This window comes from Sorex araneus, chromosome 2 (genome assembly GCF_027595985.1).
Source record: "Sorex araneus isolate mSorAra2 chromosome 2, mSorAra2.pri, whole genome shotgun sequence".
In the NCBI taxonomy this organism is placed as follows: Eukaryota; Metazoa; Chordata; class Mammalia; order Eulipotyphla; family Soricidae; genus Sorex; species Sorex araneus.
In genome coordinates this window covers 160,639,199-160,653,938 of record NC_073303.1, presented here as the reverse complement: position 1 = coordinate 160,653,938, position 14,740 = coordinate 160,639,199, and the positions used below count along the sequence as shown (strand labels likewise).

At 39.6% G+C, this 14,740-nt stretch overlaps 1 protein-coding gene across 1 annotated transcript in view; it reads left to right on the top strand.

Moving 5' to 3' along the window:
* Window positions 1-14,740, top strand: part of COL8A1 (collagen type VIII alpha 1 chain) — a 178,665-nt gene that overhangs the window by 154,013 nt on the left and 9,912 nt on the right. The gene's annotated exons all lie outside the window — the stretch shown is intronic.

Sequence of the window (14,740 nt, the reverse complement as noted above, 5' to 3'; positions counted from 1 at the left end):
AGTAATGTCTCCATTGTGAGACTTGTTGTTACTGTTTTTGGCATATCAAATACGCCACGGGTAGTTTGCCAGGCTCTGCCTTACAGGCGGGATATTCTCGGTAGCTTGTTGGGCTCTCTGAGAGGGACGGAGGAATCAAACCCAGGTCGGCCAAGTGCAAGGCAAATGCCCTGCCCGCTGTGCTATTGCTTCAGTCCATGTGTAAGACAAGAGCTTTATTCTCTGTACTATCTCTCTTGTCCCGGAGGATATGACTCTGAGGATGCCTTCATTGTCACCTATTTTATTTTAGAGCTGCCTCTGAATTTTAGCTTTCAGTTTTTCTTAAAAAGTAAACATTACAGATCATAAAAATATGGCTATGTTGCAATAATTCACTGCCTACCTCCCCTTCCCAAGTTGCATATTTTATTCATTTATCATTTCTACATCAGCACTTACTGAATGATTTAGGAAGAATTTTTGAACCTGCACATTACGGAAATTTTTTAACCCTTTTAGTCATTTTGTTCCAATTTAATTACACTCATAATTCAACATATTATTTTCACTCATCTACTTTCAAATCAAATCAACATTTCTGAGAAAAATCATTTTCCTCCTTTTAACTCCAGGCTCCGCCCTACTATATTACAGTGCTTCTTTCTCCAATCCTTCGCCTTAATAGATATAATAAGGCTTAAATTTCAGCCATTCTTTCTATATTAAATATTAAGAGACTATAGGAAGAATATTTCTAATTTTTCCAATTTGGCTTCATTTTACTTGGATAATGAGTTCCATCTCTCCATGTATTCTAAGATAAGAATTAAAAAATTCTTCAAACATTTTCTGACATTTATGATGAATCACTAGAACTTTTTCAGCGCTATTAATTTATCTTCTTGAGAGCTTAAATATTTCATACTTTTAAAAACAACGCATGTGCTTGCAATTTTTAAGGAATAATTACTCATTTCTGCTTACCTAAGCAAATAAACCATAATTATAATCTGGATTTGCTGAAAATAAGATTTCTCTGTAACCCTTTCTAAATATTTGTAAATCAAGAACGTTGCTTATTTTCTTACCCTAATTACAAGTGTTTTTAATTATCTTTTTTTATTCAGAGGCCATTTTAGGTGGTGTTCAGGAGGAACTCCTGGCTCTGTACTTAGGGGACACTCTAGGATGTTTTCAGGGGACCCTATGTGGAGCTGAGAATCCAAGGCCAAATGCATGCAGGAAAAGAACCTTAGCCTCTGTACTACCTCACCAATTCACTAATTTTATATGTGTATGTACATATATAAAATTATATATGCATATGTACATATACATATTTCACTAAATTTCATTTTTCTCCCATTTGTTTACAAAGCTACAATGTTCCAGGAGTACAGTATCACACCCATTTGTCTAAATAAATCTTACTGCAGCTGCCACCAAGTTCCAGTATCGTCTATCCATTTCTCCAAAACCCTCAGCTTTTCCCTTCAGTACTCACCAGATGGTTTTTTTTTCTGTTTGAGTCACACCTGGCAATGCACAGAGGTTACTCCTGGCTCATGCACTCAAAAGTTGCTTCTGGCGGTACTGGGGGGACCATATGGTATGCTGAGAATCGAACCCAGGTCATCCGTGTGCAAGGCAAAAGCTTTACCCGCTATGCTATCGCTCCAGCCCCACCACCAGATTTTTCAAAGTCTAAATGTTATTTTTGTTGTGTTTGCCAGTTCATTTGTCTTTGTTCTTTGTATTTTACTTGTAAGTAAAAAAAAGATAATTTATCTTTCCTGGCATTTTTTTAAACGTGATCACCCCAAGTTCCAGCCATGTTGTCTCAAAAAGCAAAACACATCTTTGTTGGTAACTGAGTTCTATTATTTTGGATATAAATACCACAAGTTCTCTATTCAGGATAGAAGTCCCCAGGTTATCTTTAGCTTTTCACTATGAATGTATGATTTTCTTAAGATTACTAGTTTCTTGTGTGCATAATATAGATGTAGTCTGCTATTTTTGGTAGGTTTCTTGTTTTGTTTTGTTTTAAGATTTTGTGATCGACACCAAGTGTTTGTCACTGTTCAATACTGTCTGTTCCCAGAGCCCAGAGTGATTATACAGCGAGTGGGGTGCTTGCCTAGCACACAGCTCACACAGGTTTGATTGCCAACACCTCATATGCTTCCCTGAGCACAACCAGGAGTGACCTCTGACTGCAGGGCCAGGAAGCATGCCTGACCATTGTATGCCCACCCCCCAAAAAATTAATGTTTATTCCATTGTTTTCTCTCTCTCTCTCTATTCCATCACTGTCACTGTCATCCCGTTGCTCATCGATTTGCTCAAGAAGGCACCAGTAACGTCTCCATTGTAAGACTTGTTTGTTACTGTTTTTGGCATGTTGAATACACCATGGGTAGCTTGCCAGGCTCTGCCCTGTGAACGAGATACTCTTGGTAGCTTGCCGGGCTCTCCGAGAGGGGCGAAGGAATCAAACCTGGGTGGATTTCTTCCCTTTTGTTTTTTTCTTGTGTCTGCTCCAGATTTTTGCTTTGTGGGATCATGAGACTTGAATTAGGCATTTTATACCCAATATAGTCTTTTTTGTGCCAGTTTTTACTTATCATCTGTAGACTAAATATATTCTATTCTATTCTTCATCCACCTTTATGTTTTTGTCTTATTTTAATCCTTGTTTATATTCTGATTCTGTATTACAGTTTATCACTATAGTCAAAGTTTTATATTCTTTTTTTTTACTTGTCCTGTAAAAAAACTTTTTCAACATTGCTTTATATCAATTTGTTGGAAGTAAACTCCATTTCATTTTCTTTATCTGCAAAAAATTTTTTGTCTCCAACATACATGAAATAACAATTTTTCAGAATAAAGCATTTATAGGTGTAAGTTTTTAACTTTTTTATTTGTTGAATGTGAATCCTAGTGTGCAAAGTTTCTGCTAAGAAATCCGATTATAGTTTGATAGGAATGTTTTTTCGTGTTTTGTATTCTTCATAGCAGCATTTGAGATTTGATCTTTTATTGCTGACTCTTGACTTATTTTTTTTTCTTTTTGGGTCACACCCCGCTATGCACAGGGGTCACTCCTGGCTCATGCACTCAGGAATCACCCCTGGCGGTACTCAGGGGACCATAGGGGATGCTGGGATTCGAACCCGGGTTGGCTGCGTGCAAGGCAAATGCCCTACCCACTGTGCTATCGCTCCAGCCCCTGACTTTTGACTTATTAACAATAATATCCATTGGTGTGTATCTTTTTGAACTTTTGGATGTGAGCGTTCTATCAGCGTACTGCATTTCTTTGATTAATTATTTTTAGATTTGGGGAATTTTTCAATTTAATTTATTTGAATAGGCTCTGTCCTATCTCTTCACCCCAAGTATACCCATTACCTTTGCATTTTCTAATGGAGATAGATGGGTCTCAAAATACTTCTTTATTTTTTCCAAATCTTGTTTCTCTATCCTCTTCCATTTGAGTCACTACCAGAATTTTATCTTCAATTTCACTTACTCTTTTCTCTGCAGAACTGAGAGTGTTTTGTTATGCTTTCCAAGCAGGCTATTATTTCATTTTCTGCAAATTTCATGGGAAGCAGCTATGAAATGTTTTTATAGTGTTAGCTTTTAGTGAAAAATTTCCTCTATTCATGAATTCCTTTTCTTAGCTCATTTTAATATACATTGATTTCTTAATAAGTCACTCTAAATTCCCTGTCTATTAGACTTCCTGTTGTTATGCCATTCTAACTGATTGATGAAGAATTTTTTTTCTCATTCATTCTATTTTAGAAGCAAATTTAACCTTTCTGGCATTTGCTTTGTTTTCTCAGAAGGTGTTAATGTGGTTATTGATATATTTTTCAGGTTATTGATATGTTTGTGTGAGAGATAGGGGAGAATATATCAGTTTCCCTCCCATTTCTGGCCTGGGTGGGGAGAACCAGCCTAAGTATTAATTCTTTACTGCCCTTTCCCTCCTATGATCTGTTCTCTATCTAATCTTTATAATTGTGGTCCTTGGATCCATATTTCAGGGCCACTTGCAGGCATTTTTTTCAGTTCACAATTTGGACTTTTCTCAAAAAATTAGAAATTGAGTTCCCATTTGACCCAGCAATACCACTCCTGGGAATATATCCCAGAGAGGCAAAAAAGTATAGTCGGAATGACATCTGCACTTGTATGTTCACTGTTTACAATAGCCAGAATCTGGAAAAAACCCGAGTGCCCAAAAGCAGGTTAAAGAAACTTTGGTACATCTACACAATGGAATACTATGCAGCTCTTAGAAAAGATGAAGTCATGAAACTTGCATATAACTGGATCAACATGGAAAGTATCATGTTAAGTGAAATGAGTCAGAAAGAGAGAGACAGACATACAAAGATCGAACTCATCTGTGGAATATAAAGTAACAGAATGGGAGACTAACACCCAAGAATAGAGAGAAGTGCCAGGAGGATTGCTCCACGGCTCTGAAGCCTCCTCACACACTGGGGGAAAGGCAGCTCAGATAGAGAAGGGAACATCAAGTAAAGGGGGCTTGGATGGCCCGCTCGGGTGGGAGATGGGTTCTGAAAATAGACTATAGACCAAACGTGATGGCCACTTAATACCTCTATTGCAAACCGCAACACCCAAATGGAGAGAGAGAACAAAAGGGAACGCTCTGCCACAGAGGCAGGGCAGGGTGGGGGGATGAGGTGGGACAGGGGAAGGCAACTGGGATCATTGGTGGTGGAGAATGGGCTCTGGTGGAGGGATGGGTAACTGGATCATTGTATGACTGAAACGTAACAACAAAAATTTATAAGTCTGTAACTCACCTCCCGGGGATCCATTAAAAAAATTAATTAATTTAAAATAACATAATTTACCATTGAGACAGTTTTGCCTGGATGGGAGGAGGAAACTCCTCCAATTGTCCCTCTGCCTGTGTGTCTAGACCGACTTTAGAAGCTAATGCTGCCGGTAGGGCATTTGCCTCGCACGCGATCGACCTGGGTTCAATTCCCAGCATCCCATATGGTCCCCTGAGCACCGCCAGAGGTAATTCCTGAGTGCAGAGCCAGGAATGACCCTGTGCATCGCCGGGTGTGACCCAAAAAAGAAAAAAAAAAGAAGAAGAAGCTAATGCTCTGGTAGCTGCAGAGGACTCTCTGCCTTCTATGCTCCAGCTGCTAAAATGTCTGGAATTCAGATTCCTGTCCCACAGCTCCTGGCAGTCAAATGGGACCTCCATAACGGAGGATGTCACTAAAGTTATGGAAAATTCAGTGTCGCCAAATCCCTCAACCTTCTGCTGCCAGGTCTGCAACTGCTGCATCAGCGACTCCAAAGTTCTTTGTTTTTCCTAGGAGTGCAAGAAGCTCTGACTTCCTTTATTTCATTTCACGATTTCTTCAAAAAGTTCAAGCTCTTGGATTAATCATACATATTCCAGTGATAACTGATTTGAGTTATAAGAGATTTGCATTTGGTTTCTGGTATGGGCATCCATTGTAGCACTTACTTTTAAAATATTTCTCAATGACCTTCCATTTTATTCAATCTTTGGGATATTTCTGTTGTTTTTTTTTAAGTTTTAAAAAAAATTTGTTTGTTTGTTTTGGTATCACTCAGCGATGCTCAGGAGTTATTAGTGCTTGAGGACATTATGGGATGCCAGGGATTGAATCCAGGTAAACCACTTTCAAGGCAAACACCCAACCTGCTATACTATCGTTCTGGCCCCTGCATGTTATTTTTTAAGTTAAAAGTTACCCTCTTTGGGGACTGGAGCAATAGCACAGTGAGTAGGATGTTTGCCTAGCCAACCCGGGTTCGATTCCCAGCATCCCATATGGTCCCTTGAGCACTGCCAGGAAGACCGCCAGGAGTAAATCCTGAGATGCAGAGCTTGGAGTAACCCCTGAGCATTGCCAGGTGTGACCCAAAAATCAAAATAAATACATACATACATACATACACACATAAATAAATAAATAGATAGATAAATAAATAAATAAATTACCCTCTTTATTCCTCCCTAAACCTTGTTTCTAACTTTGGTTCATCCCTGACTTAAAATTTAGGTACAGCATATTTCATCAAAGGAATGCTTACAGAAACTCTGCTGAAACTTAATTTCTTTCATCTTCATGTATAAAAAAAGAAATATTTGCATTCAAAAAGTAACTAAAAATGTGATACTGGTCTAACTTTATGGCTTTTAAAATTTTGAGCATTTGAATTCATTAAAGCACCTTTCAACGAGATTGTGGAAATTCTGTTTATATTTGCCAGAACCATAACATTTTAGAATCAGAGAGATCTTGACACCATTGACAAATGGGAAACTGATGCCCAGACAAGATAGGCAACTTGCTAGAACTAGAAATCAGGGTCTAGGGACATAAGCTAAGGTCCAGGGCCACATGCTTGCATGCATAAGTTCTCAACTTTGATCCCTGATACCCCATAGCCCTCTAGGCATCTCTGGGTATAGGCCTGGAGTCAAGATAGACTTGATGGCCCTCAGCACCACAAGATCCAATCAGAGCCATATCACTGAGACCTGGCACTGAACTACATGCCCTACGAAATCAGGTATCACAAGGAGTGGTCCCCTGCCCCCTGATCACTGCTTGGGAACTCCCCTGCAAAATACAGACTAGAACTCAGGCACATTGTGCTCTGAGAACAATGATATTTTCATATTGTGGAATGAAAACAAAGAATTCCAATTTACATCTTTCCCTTTAAAGATTTCTCTCAAATGATTTATTAACTACCTGACAGCAGACATGATTCCCTTTAGAGAAACAAAAGAAGAACATTGTAGGATACATGTGAGCTATCATTTTCACAAAAATGTCCCCCAGATGTTTCTCACCTCTTTAAAGTATGAAAAGAAAACATGAGTTTAAAACGCAGAATAAGAAGATCCAAATTAGACACTAGGAAAAGTAGGTCTATCAAATTCTGGTTACTGAGGAATGATATGAAATCTCTTCCAGGGAACTTTTGGAATGTGACATCTGGTCATCCTGCTGCAGTTGTTATGTGAGTGACCCAATTCGAGGGATGAGCCACAATCTAATTAAGCTCTGTTCATCTCATGAGGTCGTGGACAGCATAGAGCTGAAAGCAGGGTGATTGACAGCTCATAATTATAACAAAATTCAGGATTGATCCACAAATGCATATACTCTAGGTTCTGTTTTATATTTGCATTAAGTTCTAATAGGTGCAAATGTGCAGGTGGACTGAACTAGTGACTACTGTGTGGTCTTGTCCATTGCCTCCACTGGATTGACTGATAAAGATCTGTTTAGATGATTTCTTTTTTTTTTTTTTTGTCTATTTTGGTTTTTTGTTTTCTGGACCACACCTGGTGGTGCTGAGGGGTTTCCCTTGGTTCTGCACTCAGGAATCACTCTTGGCAGACTCAGAGAACCATATGCAATGCTGGGAATAGAACCCAGGTCAACCATGCACAAGATCTTACCCACGGTACTCTTGTTCCAGCCCCTAATAGGCTGGTTTCTTCAAGTTTCATCTCAATGACTTACTGAGTTTATTAATACCACTTGTTTTTATTTCTAGCCCATGAGATAATTTAATCCAGGATCTCTCCTATACATCAGAGTAATTCTTTATTCTCACTGAAAATATGGTCTTGATATTTGAACAATGACAGAACAATTAAATCTGCACCTTATAAAATCAAATGGAATGCCTAGTTAGCTAATAAATTGGCAACTCCAGAAAGAAATCAAGGGCCTGGGGAGAGATGATAGGTAGTTTAGCACATACCAAGTGTGTGCTAGACTCTGAATTTGATCTCTAGCACCATGTGGCATGCCTGGGTAGCACCAGAGTTAGACTGTTAGGCCCCACGCACTCCAGGCCTGAGCACCAAACAGTCAAGCCTACTCTGCTAAACATCACTGGTAGCAGGCCAGGGTCCCCTAACCATCTCAAGAGGAAGAAAAGCAACTAGGGATTTTTAAATTTCTTAATTAAATTTCAGTTTTTAAAAAAATCATGGTGAGTATAGTGATTACACTAATCACATGGCCTATTTGAATTATGCTTATTGTGCTGGCATAGAGTGAGCACTCAAAAAAGGTAGCTACTGTTAATCATCTTCAGTGTTCACCACCATCCTCACCCAGCCAGCCTCTGGGGCTATTTTCATGTTCAATTATTGGCTTTTCCCAATGCTGGTCTGCAAGAATATTGAAGCACTCCTCTGGCTAACCAGAGACCAATACAAAGGATAAGGGTTTTTGAAACTTTCCTTACAAGAATTAGGGTGCTTTTTTCACCCAGATAATGAATGAAGGAATATACATCTCACAGAACAAATATAAAAGGCTATGTGAAAAGTTTCTCTTTGGAGGGAGGGAGGTATCTTCACAGGGTAAGTTTCTCTTTTCTCGATAGTAGATTTCTTTACTGAAATCATACACCCCAGTACTTCACATTTCTATGCATAATTTACTGCCTCAAAGAGTTTTTACCCTACTAACTTGGCAAACACTGCCTTCCAGCACGTCTTTCTCTCTCACCAGTTGCCCTACTTTGCTTTTTTCCCCTAATAATCAACTGTAATTTTTTTTTTTTTTTTTTTGCTTTTTGAGTCACACCTGTCTATGCACAGAGGTTACTTCTGGCTCTGCACTCAGGAATGACTCCTGGCAGTACTCAGGGAACCATATGGGCTGCTGGGAATTGAACCCAGGTCGGTCGCGTGTAAGGCAAACGCCCTACCCACTGTACTATCACTCCAGCCCTCAACTGTGAAATTTTTAAACCTTTGTAAACTTGGTTGCTACCTGTCCATCACACCATAAGAGAGTTCATGAAGATTGGGGACCTCATCTCTCAAATTTACAACTGTATTTCCAGCAACCAGAATAGTTTTGATAACAATCAGTAGGCTGATGGAGAAATACCTATACCAAAATAATTGATTGCCCTGAGGAATACTGCTGAGTGTAACACAAAAACTTTTTGCTTTAATTAGGTTTTCTGTGAAATATTCTATAATACTAGAATTCCTCCAACTTTCTCAGAGAGCCCGGCAAGCTACCAAGAGTATTCCACCCGCACGGCAGAGCCTGGCAAGCTACCCGTGGCATACTCAATATACCAAAAATTGTAACAACGAGTCTCACAATGGAGACGTTACTGGTGCCTGCTCAAGCAAATCAATGAACAAAGGGACAACAGTGCTACAGTGCAGAGAAATACTATCAAGAGAAGATTTTCTTTGAAAATCTTGGGAATCTAAGAAGACAATCCTGCTTCTTAGGAGGATAATTCTGCAAGTTCCTTGCAGATAATTCTGCAAATCCTTGCAGAATTATCCTCCTAAAAAGCAGGATTGTCTTCTTAGATTTATACAAAGTTTATACAAGGGAGCAAGTAGAAGCACAGAGGAAAACCTTTCAGAAGCAGAGGAGAGACCTGACCTTATAGTAAGGACACTTTTGCACAGATTTATGCATTCTAACACAGACATGCTGTTAGTCCAGGCAAACTGGGGCATTTGAATTTAGGACAGGTCAAGGGTCTGGAGCTATAGCACAGCGGATAGGGCATTTGCCTTGCACGCTGCCGACCCAGGTTTGATTCCTCCGTCCCTCTTGGAGAGCCTGGCAAGCTACCTAGAGTATTTCGCCCGCACGGCAGAGCCTGGCAAGCTACCCATGGTATATTCGATATGACAAAAACAGTAAGGAGACTCACAATGGAGACATTACTGGTGCCTGCTTGAGCAAATCGATAAACAACAGAATGACAGTGCTACAGTGCAAGGTTTTAAAATATTTAAGCATTCCTTTGGGTCACAAACCAAACTCTCATGAGGAAAATGTACAAATAGTGTTGAGAACCATCTAAAATAATCAATATTACATTTTTCTGCTACATGAATGACAGGTCACCAAGGAAATGGAAATTCTCAGCAGTTCTGCCCAAATAAAGAACCATAGAGGGCTGTCTACAATGATTGGGACTGGTAACTCTCAAACCAGAAGGAATTGTCTCAGTTCAGCTGTGCATTTTTTGGCCATTTCTTAGCAAGCACATTTCAATGGCCACTATTGCTGTATTAGTGTTAGTAATATTATGAATAAAGCAATAATAAGTATATCATTATTGCAGTTAACCTCACCTTCACTTTGGATCATATTCTTTGAAAGTGTTTGACATTTCAGTGGATTTTGATTTGTCTGTCTCCATTTGGGGAGTTTGTTCATTCTCCATTTCATGATCACTTAGATTTGAATAGTGCTTTTCAGTTTACAAAGAATTCATATTATTACTTGAAACAACTCATGGGAGAGGCAGAGGTTATAATTTTCTATTTTATAGTTTACGAAACTAAAACCCAGGTAAGAAAAGGGACTTACCCAAGTAAGAAACATGAAGAATCACAGGAGGTTCCACTCCAGTGTAGTAGTCTTTTGGCTGCTTCTTCAATGTTTTTACTCTATGACAAACATCCATCACTAAGCTGACTTGATGGCAAAGGTCAGTGTCCACAAATATCAAATATGTTTATGTTCACATACACTTATGCAGAGATTCAAATAGAAATCCCTGAACGCATAAAATAGAATTTGCAGCATGACTGTTCTGGATGTTCACAGAAAAAAAAAGAAAGAAAGAAACAGGAATGCCCCCTGCTACCATTTCTTTTCGGCAGGGATTCCATGGTTCCTTCATCTAGCCAGGTGCTTGGATAGTGTTACACAAATTTGATGTACTTTTGAGTGATTTGGGGAGAACCACCATACCACTTTGACCACCAAAAATATCCTCAGGGACAAGAGGGAAATTAGGAAGGATAAGTCAAGCGGTAAGTTCTAACCAGGGCCCCTAAATAAATATTCAAGTTAAAAGGGAACAAAGTTTATTTAAATAAAGAGTCAGCGAAATGGCAGATGGCAGAATGAGGGAGGTGGTTTTGGGGAAAGAAAGGCCAAGCCTACAAGAGGAAATAATTGTAGTAAGTAGAGTCCCACCGGGCCTTTGGTATTCAACTGGTCTTCTTCCAGGCATTCTGTCTCCTTCCAGTTTTCCAGTGTTTCATTAGATTGTCCTGGTTTAAAGATGATTAAATTTAATCCAACACATCCACTGAACTGATGGAGGTGTGTTGAACCAGACATAGGAGCTTACTATTACAGACATCACCACAGGTTTAGGGCTTAATCACTGAATTCATTCATTCCCTAGTGGGGATCATTCAATCCCTGATGGGGATTCAGTTCCAGTTTATACTGTACCAGAGATCACAGTTTAAATCTAGTATGAGTGAACACGTTTTCTCTCTAATGGCTGCCCTGGGGATAGGACTCTGCAGAATAATCAAATCTTACTCTTGACAAATGAAAACACTGAAATCTGTTCAGATCCACAAAATATGAGAAATAAGGACTGCAGTTCTCGACCTCTGAGTGAAAAAAAGGGACAGAAGTGTGTATACTATTTATTTTTGTCTTAAATGGACGTGTATTACATGTACAAAATCATAGAATCTATAGAAATGTGTAAGAAGAAATAAATGGCTGGGGCCGGAGCGATAGCACAGCGGGTAGGGTATTCGCCTTGCACGCGGCCGACCCGGGTTCGATCCCCGGCATCCCATATGGTCCCTCAAGCACCGCCAGGAGTAATTCCTGAGTGCAAAGCCAGGAGTAACCCCTGAGCATCGCTGGGTGTGACCCAAAAAGCAAAAAAAAAAAAAAAAAGAAGAAATAAATGGGAAAAGTTGCAGCACTGAAAAGAAATTTTAGATATTGGAAAATCAAAATGAAAGGGAAATATATTTTTAAGGGTGTTTTTTGCCTCATTAATAGTTTGTGACTCTTACTAAAACAATTGAACTGGGTGAGAGAAATAGTATAATGGGTAGGAAGTTTGCCTTGCATGCAGCTGACCTATGTTAGATCCCTGGCATCCCACATGGTCCCACAGAACCCACCACAAGTGCTCTCTGAGCACAAAACCAGAAGTTTTGAGCATAGCCATGCATGGTGCAAAAACAAAACAAAAAACAATTAGACTTCCATTGACTGTACAATATTGTTTTCAATACATGTCTTTATCAATCACTGTTTCTGGTAAGTATTTAAATTATCACTAAGTTCAGCAACAGGACTGGAGAGATGATACAGGAGGTAGGGGACTTTGCCTTGCCTGGAGCCAACCCGGGTTTGATCCCTGGTACCTCAGATGGTCCCTCAAGCTCTCAAGGAATGATCCCTGAGCTCAAAGCAAAGATTAATCCCTGAGCACCATGGATGTGGTCAAAAAAACAAACAAAAGCCTAAAAGAAAAAAAATTCACTGAGTTTCATATAGCACATTTTATCCACCTAAAATAAAACTAGTATTACATATAAGTCAATAATAATTTTTGACTCTTCCCAAATGGTGTGTAAAATTTACTTATTTTCAGATGGCCAGAAAAAAATAGCTTTCTATCTTCTTCCATTTATAAGTACTTGAAGTAAACAGTTCTTGAGACTATTCTTGCTGTATGAAATGGAGAAAACTTTATAAATCATTTTGCTGACAGATTTTTTTTATTTTCTCCTTTGGGAAGAAAGATGATTCTTTAGGATATCTGGAAAGCAAGTATGGTGGTGAATTTTGTGGTAGAGAGTCTTGTTCAATATTTTCTTAGGTGCTTTTTATTAACTAATTCTTCGGTAGCCTGTTCACACTCTTGGCACTACTTTTAAACAGGATGTTGCAAAGTTAAATCGCATTTTCTAGGAAGTGGAAAACTATGGTCCAGAATTAAGTAAGGCAGAGTAAAAGAGATAGAGCAGAGTGGAAATGAAATTATTTATAGACAAGTTTACTACAGTTTCCAGAAGACATTTGCAGTACGTTTTTGAGACTCTCCCTGTCTTTGTGTCTCTGTACCTGTCAGTCTGTCTCTCCCACTCACTCTTTTTCTCTCCACAACTGTGATGACACTCCACCTAGAATTCAGTTTTTCATGAAGCTGTGAAAAATGCCTTGTAATGTTTTAGTACTGCAGGGAGGAGTCACTGAGCCCGCTTCGCTGTGTACCACACTTGCCCCCTAGTGGGCACTAGGAAGTCCTGCATCTTTAACCCTGGGCATTTCCAAATAGACCTGGTTTCAAACCAGATTTCTAAACAAATCAAAACTATTTCTATTTTCCTTACTTCTAATTTGAAAAGGATACTCTAAACATCTTAGAAACATTTTGTTAAAAATTTTATTCTTATGAGTGCCTTTGTTATATAGTAAATTTGCTTTATAAGAGTACAAAGATAAATTTTAATCAATTTCAGGTCCAATTAACCAAATTACAAATGTATCACATTAGCACTGTAGCACTGTCATCCCCGTTGTTCATTGCTCGAGTGGGCACCAGTAACGTCTCCATTGTGAGTTTTGTTGTTACTGTTTTTTAGCATATCGAATACGCCACGGTTAGCTTGCCAGGCTCTGCCGTGTGGGCGGGATACTCTCGGTAGCTTGCCAGGCTATTATGACCCCTCAGAGTTCAATCAGGGATGAGGTTTCTTGTATGTCTTGCTCTGCCATCTTCATGCCTACTTTGCATCTCATGGTTCAAGGTCCTTTCTGGGCAGTATATCCACCTCAACTCAGCAGGAAGAGAGAACTTGCTCATTCTCCTGTAAGATCTGTCTTGGAAACTGCACCTGTTGAAAGTACATACAGTGGTTGAGAACTTTGTCACATGGTCAGCCTAGCTGAGAGGTCCTTTATTGTATGTTCACAGAATAAAGAATGCGGCACTCTAGCAATTTGGCGATCTGGAGCCGCTTTCCTCACCCCAGACAGCCAATGGCAATGGGCAGATAAAGGAGGAAACAAAGGCCAGGCTGCTTGGTGATCAGTTGCAGTTTATTCCAGTGTAGTCTCCCTCTGCCTCTTTCCAGTCTCCCCCACTGCCATAAGCCTCCTCATTCCTGCCTCCTACTCCCCCCCCCCACCAAGGCTGTCTCTCTAGCGTCCAGTCTCAGCCTTGTCAAGAGCCTAGCCACCAAGCTGGGGGTACCAACTACACCCAGGTGAGATAGAACCATCAACATATGGAAGCCCTTCCTTCTGGAAAAACTCTTCTAAGACAAAGATCTCCTGCTAGGAGATCTTCTCAAGGGTGGAATTTCATCAAGGACATAGTTCTCCTTTCCTTAGTCCATAAACAATCATCTTAGATTTATTTCTTAATAATTTTCTAGTCATTTGTTTGGACACAGTAAGAGAAATGTGAAGCTTATAGAGTGAGTCTCCTGGGGACATCTCACTATAGATCCCAGACTACAGACTCCTAACCCTAGCAGGGTCTTTGTCCAGTCACTTCTCTTTGGGCCATGACAGAATTTGTCCATGATCATGCCCTTAACTTGTAGTTAATATTATGATGCTTAGCCTATCTTGTTTCGATATCAGGGTAGCTTACCCTGGGTCCATCCAGTCCCTTCGCTGGGACCCTACTTTTGGGGTGCTAGGAACCAAGGGCAACTAAGGTTCAAGTCGAGTAAATACGAAGATGCCCAGGAGAAAATATTATTCGGAGTCAGTTAACTCCCAAGTTATAAAAACATAACATTAACTGTCTTCCTGTAAGGACATTGCTCTAAATTAAACTATGCAAAGGACATAAGGGAAAGAGAAAAAGCAATGTTTCACTTACAAACACAAAATCCAGAGTCCTTAGAAGGATC